At 41.8% G+C, this 15,295-nt stretch overlaps 1 long non-coding RNA gene and 1 pseudogene across 3 annotated transcripts in view; both read left to right on the top strand.

Moving 5' to 3' along the window:
- LOC102549269 (uncharacterized) overlaps window positions 1–15,295 on the top strand; it is a 155,279-nt gene that overhangs the window by 121,303 nt on the left and 18,681 nt on the right. The window contains exon 5 of one of the 3 annotated variants that reach the window (XR_010065888.1): window positions 11,519–11,615. The exons of the other annotated variants lie outside the window; for them this stretch is intronic. This is a non-coding gene — a long non-coding RNA (uncharacterized LOC102549269). The remainder of the gene's footprint in view (window positions 1–11,518; window positions 11,616–15,295) is intronic. 3 annotated transcript variants of the gene reach the window in all.
- Rrs1-ps7 (ribosome biogenesis regulator 1 homolog, pseudogene 7) lies at window positions 879–5,792 on the top strand (annotated as a pseudogene).

Here is a 15,295-nt window from a genome sequence, read left to right as displayed (position 1 = left end):
GTAGGTGGAGATGGGGGTCTCTGGAGTTTAACCAACCTTGGCAGTTGGTAAGCTTAAGGTTTGATGAGAGACACTATACCAGAAGAATAATGGGTAGCAATGATAAAGACACTCCCTGGCCTCTACCTTAATGAGTGTACACAGATTACAGGTCCATGCATACAAACAATATACACACACACAAAAAGATCATGAATCAAAGTGATGTTTGATTTGGAATATGACCAGTGGATCAGGCAGAGGTACAAATGTAGAGAAGAGACCAATATTGCAAGGGCTGAAAAAGGAGATCCTGCTGCCGAGTTTTAGTGCATAGCCATGTGATGGACAGGACTTTGTCAGAAGTCACAGGCAGAGGAGGCCAGGTCACTTAAGGAAAGCAAAGAAGCCATGCTGCCTGCTGGGAAGGAACTCAGGGTCAGGACCTCTGTGGCGTGGGATTTGGATCTTCATTTCCTCACTTCTCCATGAAATAGTAAACAAGTTATTAACCCTTCTGTTTTAGTTACAAAATGAGACTAGGCATCCTACCTTAGACTTTTGTTAATCAGATACTTTTTGCAAAGCATTTAAAACAGTCTAGTAGAGGATCGCCTCTATTCTTATTACTAAAGAATGGGGACCAAGAAGCACAGTAGGGTAGTGGTTGAGTCATCATGTGTCAATGTAACCCATTTAGGACAGCAAGGCTAACCAACAATAATCAACAAAACTTTACACACTTAGTATGTTGAGGACAAGAAGGGGGAAAGGGGAAAGTGTCGATTTTCCAAGTTTTTCATTCACAGGTCAGTGTTGGGTCAGGTTCAGTTAGGATATGTGGAAACCATCACTCTTCCATGAGTCATAAACTCAATGCTCCTGCCTCATTATGGGCCATGGACCAGGGAAGAGAAGAGAAACTGAGGGGAGAACAAGAAAAAGCCAAAGCCAAGAAGAAACAATTCCCCAGTACAATCCAAGAAGGAAGATTCAGAGACAGTGCCCAGAAATTAGCTCTAATGAGGAGGCGTGGTGCAAGGGGGAGGGGCCATCTCATGACCAGTGAAGATGTATGTACCTATGGGCTTGGTGGACTCAGGTGGGTCTGAGTCCTTAACTGTGACACATTTCAGAAAAATGAAACCCACTCATTCAACTGCTTCATCTTAGGGAGAACAGCAGCCACAGAACGACTGCTAGGCATAGCCTGTTCGTCACTGCCTGCTGGGGCAAGAAGGTCACATAAAGAGTTTGATTTGGAACAGATCCTAAGGCATTCAGTCAGGGATACATATAGAATTACATGTATACATATAAGTATCTATATATGTGTGTGCATGCATACATATATAAACACTTATAATATATATGTATATATTATATATGTGTGTGGTGTATATATGTATACATACATGTATATATGTATATATATGTGTGTGTGTGTGTGTGTGTATACATATGTATGTATTGACTTTGGTGCTTTTTCCTGTTCTTCCCTTCTCTCTCCTCCCTACCCTGGTTTGTGGCTGATAATAAATGTATACCTATATGTATATATATAAATATATGTAATATTTATATTATATGTATACATGTAAGTTTCTATATATATGTATACATATATACATATAAACACATACATATATTATGTATGTTATGTATATATATGTATGTATGTGTGTGCACGTGCACACGTATACACATTCACCAACCTCAATGACTCTCTATGAAGTTTCTCAATTGCTGATAAGACCATTTGGAGTGAGAATGGCAGTGGGCATCCTGGACAGAACCCTGCCTGCCACACTGTGGTTAGGACAAATCGGCAACCAACAGATTGGGAAAAGATCTTTACCAATCCTACAACAGATAGAGGCCTTATATCCAAAATATACAAAGAACTCAAGAAGTTAGACCGCAGGGAGACAAATAACCCTATTAAAAAATGGGGTTCAGAGCTAAACAAAGAATTCAGAGCTGAGGAATGCCAAATGGCTGAGAAACACCTAAAGAAATATTCAACATCTTTAGTCATAAGGGAAATGCAAATCAAAACAACCCTGAGATTTCACCTCACACCAGTGAGAATGGCTAAGATCAAAAACTCAGGTGACAGCAGATGCTGGCGAGGATGCGGAGAAAGAGGAACACTCCTCCATTGTTGGTGGGATTGCAGACTGGTACAACCATTCTGGAAATCAGTCTGGAGGTTCCTCAGAAAATTGGACATTGAACTGCCTGAGGATCCAGCTATACCTCTCTTGGGCATATACCCAAAAGATGCCCCAACATATAAAAAAGACACGTGCTCCACTATGTTCATAGCAGCCTTATTTATAATAGCCAGAAGCTGGAAAGAACCCAGATGCCCTTCAACAGAGGAATGGATACAGAAAATGTGGTACATCTACACAATGGAATATTACTCAGCTATCAAAAACAACCGCTTTATGAAGTTCGTAGGCAAATGGTTGGAACTGGAAAATATCATCCTGAGTGAGCTAACCCAATCACAGAAAGACATACATGGTATGCACTCACTGATAAGTGGCTATTAGCCCAAATGCTTGAATTACCCTAGATGCCTAGAACAAATGAAACTCAAGACGGATGATCAAAATGTGAATGCTTCACTCCTTCTCTAAAAGGGGAACAAGAATACCCTTGGCAGGGAAGAGAGAGGCAAAGATTAAAACAGACATAGAAGGAACACCCATTCAGAGCCTGCCCCACATGTGGCCCATACATATACAGCCATCCAATTAGACAAGATGGATGAAGCAAAGAAGTGCAGACCGACAGGAGCCGGATGTAGATCGCTCCTGAGAGACACAGCCAGAATACAGCAAATACAGAGGCGAATGCCAGCAACAAACCACTGAACTGAGAATAGGACCCCCGTTGAAGGAATCAGAGAAAGAACTGGAAGAGCTTGAAGGGGCTCGAGACCCCATATGAACAACAATGCCAAGCAACACAGAGCTTCCAGGGACTATAAGCCACTACCTAAAGACTATACATGGACTGACCCTGGACTCTGACCTCATAGGTAGCAATGAATATCCTAGTAAGAGCACCAGTGGAAGGGGAAGCCCTGGGTCCTGCTAAGACTGAACCCCCAGTGAACTAGACTGTTGGGGGGAGGGCGGCAATGGGGGGAGGGTTGGGAGGGGAACACCCATAAGGAAGGGAAGGGGGGAGGGGGATGTTTGCCCGGAAACCAAAGAATTATTATTAAGTATTAAATAAAAAAAAAATTAAAATCCCCAAAATTGATGGAACTGAGACCTAAGCGAGAGCCACGGAGGGGCAGAATGCAGAGGTGCTGCTGGCCAAGGAAGAGCAGGAGGAAGCAGAGAAGCTGTAGCACATCATGGGGCACAGGGAGCTAGAACTGGAGTTCGACCTGGGCAACCTGCTGGCTTCTGACAGCAACCCCCGATGGTGTTGTGCCAGGCCAGGGCCTTGCTGGAGGCCGAGCTGCGTGCCCTGGAGTGGGAAAACCCAGAGCATCTCATCAACCAACTGTGGAAGCTGCTGACCAACGGCATGAAGGAGGCGGTGGTAGTGTGCTTGCAAAAGCCTGACACAGGCCTTCCCCGCACGAAGCCACTGCCTGGCCAAGGGCTCTCATTTGCTGGTAGCAGTTGGTGAGCTTTAAGGGCATCCATCCCAAGAAAAGGACCAACCTCATGTGGGACGAGGTGAATGGCCAGTAGTGATGCCCTTGTGCCTACAAGCCCTCCCTGGATGACACTGAGGAGTGGCTGATTTTGGTGCCTGGGAGCACAAACTCCATGGAAGACCAGTTCTCCAAAAAGGATTCAGGCCAAGAAGAATGCATGGCCAGAACTAGCTGGATCATCTGTGGAACTGGCCTGCATGCACAAGATGCAGATGCCCAGCTTAGCTGGCCTGCACCTTCCTGACACCAGAGTAAGGGGAGCTGGGCTGCCCCATGCAAGTGTCCAAGGTCTCCAATGCTTCCTTGGGACACTTCCAGGAGGGTTCTGTTCTACCAGGTCTCCTGGGTATGCACATATTCCACATTCTGGGGAAAAATAAAAGGTTTTCTAGTTCCAAACAAAAAAAAAAAAAAAAGAACCCTGCCTGCCAGCCTCCATAGGCTCCTTTACAAAGTGCTTGCTGTCCCGTCACAATAGTTTTGGAGACTAACAACTGCAGCATCCAGCTTGGTGCCATTCAGGATAATTTCCCAGGCGTCTCCAAGACATCTTGTGTGGCTTACATCTGTAAGCAAAGCACAGGGTTAGTATGACTGCGTGTGTGACTGCTCAAGCCGAAGCTGAATGACAGAAAGTAAGGGGGTAGGCTGGTGAAATGGCTCAGTCAGTAAAGTGCTTGCTCAGCAAGCATGATTACCTTGTAAAAAGACAGACAAGGCAGGAGGAGTCTGCAGCATAGTAGTGAGGGCGAGGAGACAAGCAGATTCCTGGAATTCGCTGGCAGCCGAAAGTCTAGCTGGATCAGTGAGTACTAGGTTCAAATGGGAGACCCTGTCTCCAAAAAAAAAAAAAAAAAAAGGTCAAGTGGCAGAGAGTGACTAAGGATTGAGAAAGACACTTGACATTGTCCTGTGACACAAACATGCACACACACACACACACACACACACACACACAATGGGTAAGGGACCAGTCTAGAGTCACAGAGCTTAAGTGAACCCATCCATCAAGATCCAAAACCTCAAAGTGCTGAGACCATTAAGCCAGATCAGAAGGGGGAAAGAATCATTTAAAGATGACAATGTCCCAGGGAATTATTTGCTACTTTCTACTATACCCAAGAAGAGTGGTGAGAGTAATCCTACGTCATTGTCATTTCCTTGGGATCCTAGAAAATAATTTGATCCTTTGGTGGTTCCAGGGGAGAATCTGGAGGGGCAGCTTGAATCCTATATCCTATCAGTACGGATGTGGCCAATAATGCCCTCTCGAGCATTTAGCTTCTCTATGTGCCATAATGACGGGGAAAGTAAATCTGAGTCAGTGGTACATCTGCTCATAAACTTCCATTTGTTAAATATGAAGCAAAATCCTGACAGCCATAAAACAGGGTGAACAGTTGTGTGTTTGTATTAAAATATCATCGAGATAAGCAATAACCAGCTATGCGAGCAAAGGAACATCTGCGATAGTATCTTGCTGTTTCTGGCTGAGTCATCTCATGCTAGGAGAAAACACAGGGAAATGGAGTTATCACTTGTGGTGTTCTTAATTGAGTTAAGGAAGGGCTCCGTTTGGTATCCTCTTGGGGGTTGTCCCTACAGATGCAACAAGTCTTTGTAAAAGTAATTTTTCCGTTGATTGTTTCTGATCACTGTAGATCTGGCACTGTAGACAATTTTAAAACTAAGACAGAAAATTCTGTCCTGATAATTTTTGGAATAAAATGAAAACATTCATAATCTTGCAGTTAATAAATATGTCTCTGATATGTGGCACACACGTGCATGCGTGCGTGCGTGACTCTAGACTGGTCCCTTACCGTTGTGTGTGTGTGTGTGTGTGTGTGTGTGTGTGTGTGTGTGTGTGTGTTTATACATTCATATATGTGCACCTGCATGTGGAGGCCAGAGAACAACTTCAGGTGCTGTTCCCTGTAAGTGCCATCTACAACTGTTTTTATTGTTTAACATTTGGTTTTAGGTTTAAGACAACATTCTCAGTGTACAACTCGCCAAACACTTAGGTTGGGTGACCAGGGTCCTCCTGCCTCGGTCTCCCCAACATTCAGATTATAAGCACATTCCAGGAAACTAACTCTTTGACACGGCCTCTAGGTGTCAAACCCAGGTCCTCATGCTTAGAAGGCAAGCACTTAATTTACTGAGCTATCTCCCAAACACACTTGCTTTTGTGAAAGAGTTTTTTATTTGACCTCTGGAAAGGGAACTAGCTCGTCAGAAGCTTTTGATAATGCTGTCTTCCAGGCTTTTACCAGGAGAAAGCCAAGGTAAACTCTCTCCTTCTTCATAGGTCTCCTTAAAATGCTTAGGAATTTATAAACTGAGTATGCTGGGTGGAGGTAAAGTAAGAAAAAGGCACCTGTTATACTGAATCGTACTCTATAGAGAAGTACTGAAATAACGGGATTGAGACCTTCTATTGTTGTAAGCAGTTCCAAAAGCAATTTGTTGCTACCCTCTCATTACAGAGGTGATGAGCGTATACCCTCAAGCACGTGCGTATGATTGGCAGGTAGCAGTCATCAGTTACAGAGAAGGGCTAACAGATTTAGATTTTATATTGGATTTTGTGTTTTGAGCAAACCACTTAAACATCCTAAGCTGTGGTTAGATTCTCTCTAAAAAGGAAGAGTGTTAAATAGGCCTGTTCAGGAGGCTTCCAGCAGAAGTGAAACAGGATATTGAAACTACTTATACGCTGTGTTCTGCTCCTTAAAGATGCTCGTCGGTGGGTCTTATTACTTTAAGTAGAGCTGGAAATTGAGTAAATTCCAGAGAGCCTGTTCATTACATTAGGAAGCAAATATGTTCATTGCCAAGGCAGTGATAAAGCCAATGAATCCTAGCTGTCAATGTTCCCCAATAGGGCTGGTTTGCTTGTGAAAAGTGTGTTGGTATACATAAGACAGTCTACAATTTAACCATGGGTTTTAACAAGACCCAGGACCAAGCAATGCAAACCCAAGGCAGTCATAACCTGAAGACTGACTAAGTACAAGGAACCAACACAGAAAGTCTTCCATGTGGCAGACACGTGCTGATATTTTCATTCTTTTTTTTTTTTTGGTTCTTTTTTCAGAGCTGGGGACCGAACCCAGGGCCTTGCACTACCTAGGCAAGCGCTCTAACCACTGAGCTAAATCCCCAACCCCTATATTTTCATTCTAATTCCAGACAAGATAGATATTGCCAACTGGTGCTTGATTTGGGTAGAGCCACCTTTTGTATTCAGAAAGTCTGATTCTTATGTGTCCTGAGTCCCCCAGCATGAAAACAAGCAAGCAATTCTGGTTGAGTCTCAAAGTTATTTCTAGAGACCAATTCTGAGTGAGCCTTGCAAGCAGGATACAGTCTGAACCTTAAAGACAATGATCTCTGTGGACATCTATTAGATATGAAGATTCCTTTGAAAACATCCTTCAAATGGAAAAATATAAAGTCAACAGCTGGCAACTCCAAAGAGAGATTTCCTATGAACTATAGTCATCAACCTAAATTTGTGTTATTTCATAACATAAGCCGCAGCTTTGTAGAATGCTTTTTATCTGTATTTTATTGATCACGGAGCAGATCACAAACATAAAACATTAAATAACTCATTAGAAATGCTGAGTGCTTAAAGGGATTATTTTACTTTGAGTGCATGGTTCCTATTTAAATATAAATGGCCCGACACAAAGATGTAATAAATGTATACCTTTCTTCCAAATGCTCAGCCCCTTTATAAACAAATTGATCTTCATGACAGCTTCATAAAGTGTGAATATGGTGTGTGCCGCTTTCATTTCTATATTGTATATTATGCGGATGGGAGTAGCGCCTTTGGAAGGCATGTAGCTAAGTGTGTTTGCTTGCCAACAGTGCTGCCTTCCTGTTAGACATGAATCAGGTTTAAATTTACTTAGTTCTAAATCATCCCCTGATTTTACCATTGGGATATATCCCTCTGTAAGTGTTGCTCTGAGTAGACATTAGCTATATCACTAGTCTGTGTGAATTCTTAAGATAGTGACTTCAAGTCCATCAGTAATGTCAGAGACATGCCCCTCAGGCCTCCAAGTTCTGAGGTCCATTCATACCAGGGTACTGGCTGCCCATGCATCCTGCAGAAATATCTCGAACCTGATGACACTTACCACACAGCAGCTAAGCTCACATCAAGAGGTGGCTAAAGTAAATCATCTTCATGAGGGAGCCCAGGGTACCTTTACAATATCACCATGAGGTTTGGAGGTCACTTACAGATATCCATGAAAGTTTGTAGTGATTGGCAAGAACGTCACCACCAGGCGTCTCTCAGATACTAATGCCTTGACTTGTGTGACTTTTTATTTCTATTTTTATAAATGCATTATTTAACACCATTCAAGAACCTATTTGTCAACCTTAATTATGGCTTACATTAGAGTTTATATTGATTGGTTTTTGATTGGTTCTGAACTCTTTGTCCAGGGACAAAAGAAGTAATTTCCATGAGAAATTACTATTAGTTACTTTCTGTGTTGCTTAAAATATACTTTTTAAAAATGCATGCTTTTAGGATGACTGTTGCAACAATCAGTTTTAAACACATCTAACCTCTTGTTATTGACTTGTATGAGCAAAATAATATAAGGTTTATATGCAATCTAAAATAATTTAAGATCTATAGCTGTAAGTTTACATTAATCTTTTACAAAGTCTAATTATTTTTCCTAATAATGTAATTGTTTTATATGCCATCAAAATGTTAGATTTTTATATTTATGACAAATAAAAAACATGAACCAGTATGCCATTTTTCTATATAAAATTTGGGACCTCTGGAAGTGTTTGTAAAAAGTCTGGATCTTTCTGTGGTTGTAATGAATCAAGCACTATGTTGGTAACTGCTGTAGAGTAGTTGTTGATCTTAACACTAAATAATAGACAACATTGTTTTTATTTGTTGTTATTATTATCTGTCTCTTAAAAATGAGAAACCTGAGGTTTAAATTAGGGAGTTCCTTAAATATTGGACAACAGGAGCAGGATTTAATCTTATGTGTTTAAGATATCAAAATCTATAACCTTAATACAGGGCTTCAGGATTGTATCAATTTTTATGAAATTTGCAAAAGTATATATGGAAGATGTGCACAGTAAAGAGGTGACATAAAAAGGATGTAATATGGGAAGGCTGGACAATGCAGTTTTCTGGGTGGTTTGTTAAGAGCTGGTATGGACCTCCTGCAATCCACATCTCTTCCATATTGAGAAGCCATTGAAGTAACAAGAAGGAAAGCGATATAGCATTGCAATCTAAGACTTTCTCTTGACTCCCCGTTACCCTCAGGATAATAGACTCTGAAGGTCTAGCACAACCTTTGGTTTTTTTTTAATTGTTTTATTCATTTATATTCCAGCCTTTGCCTCCCTCCAAGTCGTGGCCCCCAGCCCCCCTTCCCACAATTCCTCATTCCATTCGTCCTCTTTCTTGCCTCTGGGAGGATGCTCTCTCCAACCCCCATCAGACTTCCTTCTCCCCTGGTACCTTAAGTCTCTCAAGGATTAAATACATCTGCTTCCACTGAGGCCAGACCACACAGTCCTCTGCTTTATATGGGCTGGTGGCCTCAGACCAGCTCATGGATGCTGCCTGGTTGGTGGCTCAGTCTCTGTGAGTTCCCTGAGGTCCAGATTAGTTGAGACTGCTGGTCTTCCTATGGGGTCACCCTCCCTTTCAGCTTCTTCAGTCCTTCCCCTAATTCAGCCATAAGGATCCCAACTTCAGTCCAATGGTTGATTGTAAATATCTGCATCTATGCCAGTCAGCTGCTGCTAGGACCTCTCAGAGGACAGCCATGTTAGCTAGGCTCCTGTCTGTAGGCACATCATAAGATCAGTAATAGTGTCAGGCCTTGGTACCCCCACCCCATGAGATAGAGCCCAAGTTGTGCCTGTCATTGGATCACCTTTTCTTTAGTCTCTTCACCATGTTTCTCCCTGCAGTTCTTTTAGATAGGAACAGTTCTGGATCAGAAATTTTTGATCCAGAACTGTGTATTAGTAACGCCATCCCTCCACTTGAGGCCCTATCTATCTACTGGAGGAGGTGGACTCTTCTAGTTCCCTCTCCCTATTGTTGGGCATTTTGGCTAAGGTCACCGCCACTGAGTGTTCATACTTCTAGGCCCCTCACCATGAAAATTTTAAATGCCATCATTCTGAGTTTCTGTCTAGCCTTTCATTTATTTGGGTCACTCTATCTAAAACCCTGGTACCACTACTAATCTTCCAACCCAGGCTCAGGTGTACATCAGCACCTTGACTTACTCTGGCATTTGTCTCATCGTGTTATAACAAGCTTTGTACTTTTCCTGGAACCTTATTAGGGGTAAACTCAAACCCTATCTTATTTACTAAAGCAAATATTGTTTTTCAAATAGAAGATGGATAGACCAATGAGTGATTAGGCGAAATCTGACAGGATAAATAAGAAAAGATGAGAAAGGATAAATGTGAAGAATGTAGCAGTAATGTAGTCTCCTTGGATACAATAAAAAATAATATATTCACTATCATGTGTATCAAGGCATACTTAAGAAAAATATCAATTTCTTTAAATTATCTCTACAGGGTATCTACAGAGTCTAGAAACACAAATGTTATCTTATATTTATTAGTTGTTCTTTGATGGCATTATTTAATAAAAATAAAAGGGATACAATTGCCTGAGTTTCTACAATTTGGGGGAACCCACAGATACAAGCACTCTGTAAATCCTTGGCTCAATTTCTGCCTGACCTGTGCGGTCTGGCTGCTTTTTTGTTCTCATGCAAAGGGGAGAATGATGAGAACATGCCAAGCTTCTTGTGTATTTGAAACGCTTTTGGATGTCCTGTTCTATCAATGACTACATCCTACCTCCATCTTCTAGGGCAAGTATGCCTGACCTGTAGCCTGTAGGCTGCAAGTGCCCCAGGATATGCATGAATAAGGCCTGCTATCTTTGTAGTTAGCATTGTGACATTGTCAAAAGGTTGGACAAACCTCTTCTAGGGGCTTCTTGTAACACAATAAACAGAGTCTTCTTGTCCATAAAATGTCCTTTAGTATTACATACACCTGGATGCAAAGGACTCAAAGGGTGTGCCACCCTTAGGTCTGCCTCTTGGTTTATAAATTAAAATAAGCAGACTTTTTTCTGTTACTGGATATTTTCTCTTTTACATTTCAAATGTTATCCCCTTCCCCGGTTTCCCCTCTGGAACCCTTTTATACTATACCCCCTACCCCTGCTTCTATAAGTATTCTTCCCCACCCACCCACCCTTTTCCTCCTACCTCCCTGGCATTCCCCTACACTGGGGTACTGAACCTTCACAGGACCAAGGGGCTCTCCTCCAATTGTTGTCCAACAAGGTCATCCTCTGCTACATATGCAGATGGAGCCATGGGTCTGTCCATGTGTACTCTTTGATTGGTGATTTAGTCCCTGGGAGCTCTGGGGGGCGGGGTCTGGTTGGTTGATATTGTTTTTCTTCCTATGAGGTTGCAAACCCCTTCGGCTCCTTCAGTCCTTTCTTTTTAGAGAAAATGTAGGTAATTATATTGAGGTTTTTTAAAAAGCTTGTTTCAGTTGCCCTTTCTTTAATTTTTCTGTCAGTCTTATCTCTCAGGGGAGCAGGAAACAAACTCAGATAGGCCCATCTTTGTGCTCCCGATCCCTGATGAGAGGCCTGGTACTGACTTCATATTTCCAAGTGTTTCCTTATATAAGTTGAGTTCTTTCATGTGTGTTCATATGCCACAGTGTATGTGCGTGGAGGTCAGAGGACAGATGGAAAAATCAGGTGTTTCCTTTCAGGTCATCAGGTACAGTGATAAGCTTCCTTACCCAATGAGAAATCTTGCTGGCCTGATGTTACCAACTGTTTTCTACTACAAACTTTGTTGCTGCCAAGGTAAGCTTAACATTGGCCTCTGCTACCTTCCCTCATGCTCTCATATCCAGATACTTTTTCTAAACCAATAACCGCCTGATGCCCAAACCTCACACAACTTCCAATATTCAAGCCATGTTTTACCAACAGCCCTGCCCTGAAAAGTGCTTCATATCCTGATGTTGAGCAATACCCCACCCCTCCCAACCCCCACATCCCCATACAAAGACCATCAGAAAGTGTGATTTGTTTCCCATAAAGCCCCATTGTATTGTTTTAAAAAAAACCCATAAACAATGAAACTCCAACAATCTCTAGGATGAAGGAACAAGATGACAAGAAGCAAAACAAAAGGAAAAGCAAGAAAGCGAGAGAAAAGGAGAGCGACGGGTTACAGATCAGGAACACAAAGGAAACAAGTGTCTGGATATTTTCCACGGTGAATTAGAAAATGTAACACATCAAGAAATGTGCCCCCCGTGTGCAGCTACAAATACTACATATGCATTCAAGCATCTAAAATTACAGTCACATCTCTGTTAACTGGTGGTCCCCTAGTGGGAGAACAATGTTCACATTAACATCTCGTGGTCCTTGGTAAGGTTGCCGCTGTCGTTGTCTGCTAGTATTATTTAAAGCAAACAGAGCCGGAGTGTGACTGTTGGCGTACTTGCCTGACGTACACGAGGTCTAGTTTGGAAACTAGGCACGGGAGTAATGGAAAACAAAAGGGAAATACCATGTAGGGCCACAGTCCAGTCAGAGGGCTTGCAATTTAGGCCTGAAACTTCCTCCCACTGAATCCAGTTCTGCATTTTGAGAGGTAAGATAATCACCTTGAGACATTCTGCTATGTCTCCGTTTCTTTAAAAGTAACCTTTCTAGACCAAATATTAAATTCTTGGGCTTTTCATTAACATATTTCAGGACTGTGTGTTATGCTTCCCCGTATTGAAGGAAGATCGTTCTTTGCCTCTGCTGCAGTTAAAGCAAGAAATATACTTCTCTTCAAATTGCCTTTTTTTTTTTATACTTTTACCGTTGTGTTACAGCACAACCTTCTGTGTGTAGCATACAAATGATAGTTGGTAAAGAGATTGTGGGCTTGCATGCATAATAAATCCAGTTCTATTTGAGTGGTTGGTGAGTATTTCATAACATACAACTAGGAAATGGGACAATTTAAATATTTTGGGAGGCTTCACTCTATATTCAGTATGCATGCATGTACATATTTACACACCGCTTTCAACACTCTTATTTATAAGCAAATAGCCAAACAGGCAATTATTTGTATGTGGGTCAATATGACACAGTCAATGGTCTAGAAAATATAGGGTAGTTAACGAAGTCATTATTGTAAAATGGGAAATGCTGGGAAGGTAGACCAGCTATTTGCAACATAAGCCACTGAAGAGAGAGAGCAGTTCCCTTCAAACAAAATTTAGGAGTAATAACTAGATATAAGTCCTCTCATTTCTGTAACATGTAAAAGAGCATAGAAATATGAAACATCTGAAAAACCATTTTAGACAAAAATGCAGCTCAATCCCTTTCCATAAAAGGCCTGGAAATCAAAACCAACATATTCTTTGTGACTTACATTTCAATTCTGCGAATTGCTGTCTTCTGTGGGCTACGGCTTCCCCTGCAGCAGTTACTTGAATCTTTAATAGAAATCCCTGCAGAGAGTAGTCAACCAGTTTAATGGGCTTTTCTATTAAGGACAGAGACTCTGTGCAAGTCATGTATGTGAGATTTACTCCAAAGGGGCTGAAAGAGGTAGGCATGCTCCGGGCTGTGTTACTCGGACAAGGGGACGTATCCCAGGAGAGTGAAGGCTGCAACCAGTACTCAGTCACTGCCTATCCAGGTAAAACAGTGAAGGGAAATGACTGATCTACAATTTGCATCCTCTTTGTGGTCCATCAACAGAACATTATTAAAACCAGTCAGCCAGAGCCCATTAGAACAGCACTCACGTATGAAACAATACCCAGGTCTTCTCGGTCTCCGTTTTTATGCACTGCTACAGGACTATAAATATTCATCGTAATGTAACTGAAAATTATTGAAGTGAGAAAAAAGAGAAACAGGGAAGCCATTTGCTTCAATTCATAAACAGCATCTGTTGGGAAGTTATTCATAGATTGCTTCAGGGCCTGCTGAGCAGCAAGCCCACAGAAAAGGATGCCATTGCAAGCAAATTGGCGCAAACTGCATGGAGGTGCTATTAGACATGATTCACTGACAGTCAGGGAGAGTGATCAGGCACTGGGTTGTTTTATGTGTTCTTTTATCACGGGGACACAGAGCTACCCTCCAGCCAAAGTCTCTTGCAGTTCAAATTAGACAAGCAACCTTCCGAGTATATTAGGCCTAACTAGTGTCTGGGGAGACTGAGGAGAAGCAGCTGCACTCCTGGTCTTAGAACTGGTTCATCTGCCCACACCTTAGGCACATGTCAGACGCGACCTGTGCAAACCGGCTGATTTGGATGTCCCTAGGAAGACCTTGTCCATCAAAAATTAAGCATGAAAGAGAAAACTTTTCAGAGGATGAAGTCTGGGGTGTGCTAGATGTGAAAGGAGAGAGTAGAATGCTTGTCACTTAGCAAATCCACGCTAAGAGGAGAAATTAGCAGGGATTCTTGCCAATCTAGCCTCTCAGCAAAGTTGTATTTCATCAAAAATTGGATTTATGGCTTCCAAGTCAAAGCCTCAAATTCAGTTCACAGAAAATAAACACTACGAGATCTTTCAAATGCAAAGTGGTCGTGAATAAAATAAATGAGTTGGTTTAGGAACTGTTTACGCTTGTTCAGTAATGCATGTGTTTGTGGTCTAAAGGCATCTTTGAGACCAAGAAGTAAAATATTTTGTTTTTCAGATTTGGGGTGTATTTTAGTGATGTGAATGTCATCTATTTCCAACTAAATTCTCAGATTTATCTTAATCCCATAGAAGAGAGACAGCCAGATGTAATGCACCTCCAAAGACAAGAGAGTTCTACCCTTCCAAAGGAAAGATCCTTGTGCACACTGTAAACAAACATGCACACAACATGCATGCATGCACACACACACACACACATACACACACACAAGCACATTCTTGCACACACACAGCATACACAAGCACACACAGACCCAATCAAAGTAAGCATTTAGTAATGAGTAATTACCTCATTATAAGAGAAAAGTATGGGGCTGGGGATTTAGCTCAGTGGTAGAGCGCTTACCTAGGAAGCGCAAGGCCCTGGGTTCGGTCCCCAGCTCCGAAAAAAAGAACCAAAAAAAAAAAAAAAGAGAGAAAAGTATGTGTGTGTCTCTCTCTCTCTCTCTGTGTGTGTGTGTGTGTGTGTGTGTGTGTGTGTGTGTGTACATATGAAAGGGCTACCAGCACATTTCAGACTTGAAAGCTTCAAATAAACTGGTTTTCATAACAAATAAACTACCAAGAAAGTAAAACAATCAGAAAAAGAGAGGAGGGACCAACAGAAAAAATGAAGCTTAAGGAATATGTCAAAATGGCCTAGGATATAGTGCAACTTGTGGAGCGTTTGCCTAAACAGAGAGATTGTGTATTTAAATCCTAGTCATCATTAAGTAAATGCATCATACAGATCCTGTTGAGTTCTTACTGAATGAACTGAATACATTCTTTTAAGGAGAAAAATAACCTACATACACATACACACAC

The sequence above is a fragment of the Rattus norvegicus genome, chromosome 4 (genome assembly GCF_036323735.1).
Source record: "Rattus norvegicus strain BN/NHsdMcwi chromosome 4, GRCr8, whole genome shotgun sequence".
Classification (NCBI taxonomy): domain Eukaryota; kingdom Metazoa; phylum Chordata; class Mammalia; order Rodentia; family Muridae; genus Rattus; species Rattus norvegicus.
The sequence above is the reverse complement of the archived record's forward strand: the minus strand, read 5'-3'. Positions and strand labels throughout refer to the sequence as shown.